At 34.2% G+C, this 7,582-nt stretch overlaps 2 long non-coding RNA genes across 2 annotated transcripts in view; both read left to right on the plus strand.

Annotated features, from left to right (window-relative positions):
• The window catches only part of LOC102676846, an 82,677-nt gene that overhangs the window by 23,046 nt on the left and 52,049 nt on the right, over positions 1–7,582 (plus strand). The window lies entirely within an intron of this gene.
• On the plus strand, positions 2,875–4,746 carry LOC116185271. Its single transcript, XR_004150077.1, has 2 exons — positions 2,875–3,950; positions 4,060–4,746. It is a non-coding gene; the product is annotated as an uncharacterized LOC116185271 (long non-coding RNA).

Genomic DNA, 7,582 nt, shown 5'->3' on the forward strand with positions numbered 1-7,582 from the left:
ACGCTCGAAAAAGCGAGTATTCAGTGTGGGCGGGGGATCGGTGGGATACGGCGGGCGTTCATGTATTTAAGCGCGACTCTGTCCATCGTTAGTGGTCTACGCTGGTTTTTTTTCATACGAGCCCTCTCTCTATCTGGCGATGCACAACATACGCGAAATGCCGCAGGTATTTTCCATCCCCGCCCCGTAACATTTTTTTCAATGGCAGTTAGCGCCAGTCTGCTCGCCGCCAAGTAGCTTTAATATCCTTCTTTCATAGATTCGCGAGCATCTCGCCAGAAGCGACCAGAGAGGGTGAGATTCTTATTTCCCTGTCTGTTCTAATTGTTTTTATTTTGATGAATTATTAATAGAGAGAGAGAGAGCATTGTTGCTTTTTAATTGAATGATATTTTTTTTAAGAAAACTAATTCTTTTATGAACTTTTTTGGCCAATCTTTTCTTAATAATTTATTATCTTTGTAATAATTATTTTATTTTTACAGATCGTTTTGATTTTCTCAAACGTGGCAGTTTTGTAAATGTATATATATGTGTATGTATGTATGTACGTACATGAAATAACGTAAACTTATTTTAGTTGATAGCAGGTGCACGAAGGTTAATTAAAGAACTTCCACTATGTTATCGTATTTCCTCTCCCTTAATTGAAATTCTATATTGTTGTATTGTTATATAACAAGGATAATTAACCATTGGAAAATTTGAGCTTACGTATAATTAAGTTTTCATTCCTAGAAAATTTGAAATTGAGATAAATTTATTCCTTTCGGTTCGAAAAGGAAATTGATTCCTTCTTTCTACTCGAAGCAAATATTTAAATTGTTATAATTATTTCGTTCGGTATATTAGGTACTTTTATCGCGTAAAAAAATTTTTTAACACGATAACTTCAGCTTGAAGATCTCACTTATTCTCGAAAGTTTAATTCACGCAACGTTCTTATCTCGAAGCAATTTTCTGAAGTTTAATTTTTTTTCTTATATCTCAGCATATTTGGCTTTAGGGAGATACATATCCATGGTAACGCAGAAAGTGGAGACGCAACGCCTCGTGGATGAATTTTTGACACGGTTCGCGATCATCTTTTCACGTATTTCCCGATTCTAAGAGTCTAAGCATAGTTTACAACATTTTTCACGACATATTTTTAAATTCCCTTGAGAACACATACTCACGGATAGATTTCGATTACTGGGCTTGAATTTCTTTCCCATTCATCTTGCCATTGAATCGAACGATTTCAAGCATCGTAATTTACTCGTAATATCATTCCACGTAGACGATATCGCTTTATTACATTTATTTCGTATCGAGTTTCTCATTGACCACGTTTCCCCGCTATCTCGTACAACGCGTGTCGAATGAAATTTAGAAAATTGATGCTGATTACGAAACTTATAACATATAAAAGGAACGTTTATATAATTCATATAAATCATGAATTTTAAATGCACATACTTAATAATACAATTTATAATTACATCATATTTATAATATCCCACAATTTTTCCTTTGCTCGTTGTTTTATCACAAGTTTATATACACACATTTTTCTTAAAAAGAAGAAAAGAAAGAGAATAACATTTTATCCAACACGTTTCTTCTTTTAAATTTGCCGCAAGATTCAACCGATAATTCCGATCGCAAAATAATTATCCATAAAATAAAGAAGAAACTACTTTTCGATATACCTGCAAACATGCTTCCACACATATAAAAGATTCTACTTCATACGTTAATACTTTCGATTTAACCTATCGCTATACATATTTCTCTCTTGCTCGCAATCAGCCCGATACCGCGTCTCTATCTTCGTCCTGTCACCCTATGCCTCTCCTCTTTCCCATCCAATTCCCGCCCCGTAACATGCACACAGGGTTCCAAGTCTCTCATTCTCATTCTCTCACTCGGTTTCCGCCTGACTCACGTACACACGCGCACGTTATAAAATGCTCGTTATAGTTGGCCACGGTGCTCGCGGCGCACGGGGTGAGGAATTTAATTTAGAACTTGATTTATATTTTAGCGGGCCATAAAATGGGGAAATAATTTGTCCCCTGCACGCGTATGAGATGGGCTTCCCTCTCCGCTGTACTCGCCTCGCCCTCTCGTTCCAACCCATCTTTCTCACTTCCTCTCTCTCTCTCTCTCTCTCTCCCTCTTCGTCGTTATTCCGTCTTCTCCTCGCCTGTCCTCCTCGTGCCCTTTGCGCAAAGGCCACGAGTCGACGTGCACGTACATTACGTCAAGGTAGGCAAGGCTTGCACGCGAGAAACTTTTCTATTTCCGCGTCGAATTTAGAACGTTGGATCGTTCAAGGTTGTTTTTTGTTAAACGATGATTCTCCATAACGGTATTATCAAGCACATACAATCGAAAAATCGATCCTTTTAATGCATGCATCGAGGTTATCGCAGGGTTTCTGTTGCTCTATTAGAGGGTTTTTCGTTTCTTTTTTCGAGGGAGAAACGATACGATGCGAAGGCTCCTCTTCCCTTTGACGAATCGATGCGCCGTGTTTTCGCGACATGGAAAGATTCGGGGGTTCTCGTGATGCACAGTTCGAAGGGGGTAATTTTTAAAAGTTTTTATGGCGGTTTAGTGGTAGTATTTTGTACTCTGGATATGGTACTCTGTTCAACAATTGTTTGATAATAATTTTTCGAAAGAAGATTTCTTTTCGATATTACGCGTTGTTGTATGATTACAGAGAGTAGGCGTGTTTAATCGGAATTATGTACGATGTATGGATTGAAATTCTGTACAATTTGAAATATGACCATTCGAAATTGAAACAATGGGGCTACTTTAAATTATTAAATTATATTACACGATGGTTTGTTTAAAATAAAAATTAGTTAAACGATTGCCTTGATATCGTTTGAAAAATTAGTGTCAAGAATGTTAAGGTTAAAAAGAATGGAATTAGTACCTGTTGCTTGCTAACGCAATTTTCTCGAACATCATCGTTTTTCTGGTTCTATAATATAATTTCATTGCCATATAAATAAAACAAAATGAAAAAAAAGAAACGATAAGAAAGTAACAGACTGTAATATCATATAAAGTATTACCACTGAAAGTTAATAAAATTAATAAGATAGACGTGTTCATTTTGCAACAACAAACGATATCTTCTTAAAAAGAAAAAGAAAAAAATCTCGTTCAAACCGCAAGATATACTCGATGATATAAACGAAACAGTGTTAAAACAGTGGAACGATTCTTCCATTCCTGGGTGTAATCTTCTCTAAAGCGTAGTGTTCCTTAACCTCCGCTGAATATCAAGTTTCAAAACCATCCCCGGCTCACGGAATCCTGGAATTCTTAAAAACTGGAAACTTCTTTGCGCCAAGATAGTTGAAATCACCGGCCACGTTGCTCCAACGTTGTAATTAAACAGCATGCGATTTTCTTTGCTTCGTTCGGTCGAAAGGGGATAGTGAAATAAGAAGAAGGATGCAGAGACAAAGGGATGCAGAGAAGAAGGGTGAAGAAGGAGTACGAATGCGATGCTCTACTGGGGTGAGGGTGCAAAGATATTTACGACTTCGAAAGAGGGAAAGGGATGCTTTGGAAAGGAAGGATGGAGAGAGGGGTTTGGATGCCGGATCTTTCCATCCTCACGAGACCATTTCGTGAGGGATTCATTAAGATAGAACGAAGGTGTTAATATAATGAACATTGTCGGCAGAACTCGGTGTGTGTGTACCACTTTGCTCCTCATAAGGTAGGGATCTCAGCCATGCTCTCTTTATTTCATACGACCTGAGGAATAGAAGGGACGAGAAACGAATATAAGGAGAGGATTACCGAATGAAGAGACGAGATATTATATTTTATAGTAAGGGAAAAGGTATGGAGTTAAAATATTGAATTTATTTATAGTTTTTAGTTGGAGTTTATTATTTTAGAGTTTTTATAATTCTTCGTTTGAGATATGACGAGTAAATTTTAATTCTTAATTCTTTTTTAGAAATAAATGGGAATTTTTAGATTTTTATTTAAAAATTTTCGACATTGTGTCATAAAATTATACACGTGAAAATGTCAAAGTTTGTTTGAAGATGAAATTTCATATTTATTTTATTTCTATGTTTTCTCATGCGTAGGATATATTTTTATTATATTTTATTTTATTTTTTTTAAAGCATAAAGTTGTCTCCAAGATATGTACAAGATATATCAAAAGAGGATACATTTATTCTTTATATATATATTTGTGAGCAGTATACTTTATTTATACATGCTCTCTTTTTATCCATTTAAAATTGGTATTTCTCTATGATATTTTATTACATCTTTCTCGTTGATACGATAGAAAGCTGGACTTCGTTTATTGCACATATAGTAAGCAGGTCAACGAGAACTTATCAAACAATAGAATATAAAACAAACTCTTATACCATAATATCCCTTTTTTTATATCTTCTTTTATTAGATTTTACACACATTGAAAATATAGATGAAACTATATGACGAAACGTACGTAACAAATATAGTTATACGTAAATAAATAAATGAATAAATAAAATCGTTTTAATTCTATACAAATTTTAATTCCACACAATATCGAATATAATAAAGACGTTGAAAGATAATTTCTCATTGGTCTAAGTTTCATTAATTTGTAACAAAGATGACAGAAAGTTTGAGAACGTTCTTAATCCAATTTTATTAAAAAAAAAAAAAAATTTTTAATCATACGTGGTACATGTAGTCAGGGATGGAAGGAACACGGATGAAACAGATATCGATTGCGTTTTTTCACGGTTCAGTGGCGCCAAAGGTCACGAATATTTTACAGCACGCCAATTCATTTACATTTGGTGTGCTGTAGATAAAATATTCGTGACCTTTGTGCGGCGAATTAGTTACCACCGCAATTCCGTTCATGAAGTATTGAACGAGCAGGTACCGATAATGGCACGGCTGGTGCACGATCAAAGAACATCGAACATCGATTTTGCCCAGGCGAAAAGAGCCGGCGTTGCTCTGGAAATTTCACGTTAGTTAGACGTAAACGAGCCGTTTCCACCCCTTTCCTATGGCTCCAATCCCTCCATCCTTTCTCGAGCAAAAGGATGATGCGAGTCTTTCGATTATCTGGAAAATTTTTCTATATAGTGAGCCTCCAACGGTGTCGCCATCTTGATTATGAATTATCTTTTAATTCTTCCTCGCGAAAGAAAGATCTCTAAAAAATCGAGAGATAGAAATTTACTTTAATCATTTAGTTTGTTTCGAATTTAGAAATTATTGTGTATACTTCAGTAAGATGTTCTTTAAATTATTTATTAATATCGTTCGATAGGTAATTTAATTAAACGTTCGATTTTATCCTACTTACTTTCGTGCAATTATGGTGGTCATTAATAACGTTGAAAATGAACGTCTGAACGTACAAACAAACTTGCGTCGAGTCGAATTGTTTGAAATGGTTAACCTCTTCTCCGAGAAACGACGGAATAGACAGAAGTCATTAGTTCCTTTTGCTTCGTATTGATCCAATTTTGGAGCAGATGATTTTCTATTGAAACTAAATTATTCAAAATTTTCTAACAATTTTTTCAGAATCATTAAAAAAAGAAATAATTGTTTGGGATTATTTCACGAAATCTTTGTTGCTGTGAAAAGAAAGAAATATGGTATAGATACCGTTTATCTAAATAAAGAGCTTTAATTTCCAATTGTTCCATACAAATACTTTGTGAAAGTATTTGAATCCTTGTGTTAAACAATTTCACTTTATCGATTGCGCGTCAAGACAAACACGAAACATGATATCGAACTGCAAGTCACATGAATGCATCGTAATCAACGTTGACGAGTTCCCTTCGCGCAACTTCTCTGTTTGCACACGTCAGGAGAAGTCTCAATTGCAAGCAGTTAGATCGAAATAGCTGGACGATGTTAATCCTAATTTCTATCCGGCAGTCTCGTACCTTCGATAGAATTAAGCGTAGAAATCCGTACGTAGAACTGCTGATAACTTGATCCAATGTTCTTATTTCGAATGATTAAATATTTAAATAAATATTAAATAAAAATGATTATTTTTCTTTATAGTATTATTTAATTGGAAAATGAGAAATAATAAAGAAATTTAATCGTTTAAAATCCCAAATTTCAATAGAAATTTTGTTTCGCGTGTAATTTTCGAATTAAAACTTTTTAATGTCCAATATTGATTAAATTTTTCGCGTGTATAAATAAATATATTCTATATTTAAAAGTTTAGAAAACTTAATTATGGAAAAATTGCGGCAATTTTGTAATTATAAAACGTTACAAAAAAAAGAGAGACATATATAGTATTTCAAAATTTTAAAAATACAATAATGATTATTTCAATTTAAAATACTTTTGAATAAATCTGTTAAAAATAAATCAGATTTATGTCAAAAGTATAAAATAGAAATATTCATATCTGCTAATATTTTTACATTACAATCGAATTAATAAAGAGTAAATTCCAGAATTTTATTTTATTCACACCATCGAAACAATAGACGTTCACCACATCGCAATAACAATTCCTCTTTTCACGGGATTTATTATAAATATTGCATACTTCCACAATGCAAAATCCGCCAAAATAATACAAATAAATACAAATTACTTCATCCATAATTAATCCCCTCTTTGTCGGATCTTTGCACAACAAATCTCTCTCTCCATCGCGCTTTGTTCGAACTCGAGCGAGATCGAGTATTCATTTTCATTCGTTGTATCGAAAAAAAAAAAAAGAAAAAAGAAGTGATATAAAGCAATACCCTGACAAATCGTTACACGGAAAGTCACCGAAAACGGATTAGGTGCGATAAACACAGGAAGAGGAAGCGAGAGAGGATGATGCTCCGGGGTTGAGCTTCGTACAAGGGCGTCGTGTGTCACCGACGTGCAACAAGTTGCCTTCCTCGGATCCTATCCCCTCGCGCCCTCTCTTCCGTCACCCTCTCTGCAAGCCAACCCAGGTCACATTAAATCATTTTTAAACGTCCTCACGCTCGCTGTCTGACTTCTATTTGACCGATACAGACCGCACTTTGACGTGCACCCCTTCTCCCATTTTCATCCCTCGTTGCTCTTCCCCCTTTGTTCGACCGAGTTGGAAACTATGGATCCTCGATCCACGAGGATCGATGGTTTCTATGCGAAATATTTTTTTATATACAGAATTTCTATTTCATTTTTCATCGGTGATCCACTTTTTTTTTTTCCTTCTTTTTCCTTCTCTTTTGATTTGGTTTGTTAGTTATTGTGATATTTTTTTTTTTCGTTGTTTTTTCTTTGTTTTTTTTTGTACGTTGAGCAAGATCAAAATTAAAAGTTTTTTTAAATGGAAGGTTGTAAAGTCGATCAGGATTACAGTTGAAGTAAAATGGGAGAATTGAAATTTTATTGGAAAAATATTTTTTTGAAAATATTGAAATACGAAATAATTTTTATTATTCTTATTGGAAATGTTGTTTATTTAAAGTTTATTTATATCATGTAAAAAGTTTGATTAGCAGTTTATTAGTAATTAAATATGAGATGGACAGTTGTCAAGATGACAGTGTATATATATATATAT

The sequence above is a fragment of the Apis dorsata genome, unplaced genomic scaffold (genome assembly GCF_000469605.1).
Source record: "Apis dorsata unplaced genomic scaffold, Apis dorsata 1.3 scaffold_12, whole genome shotgun sequence".
NCBI classification, from domain to species: domain Eukaryota; kingdom Metazoa; phylum Arthropoda; class Insecta; order Hymenoptera; family Apidae; genus Apis; species Apis dorsata.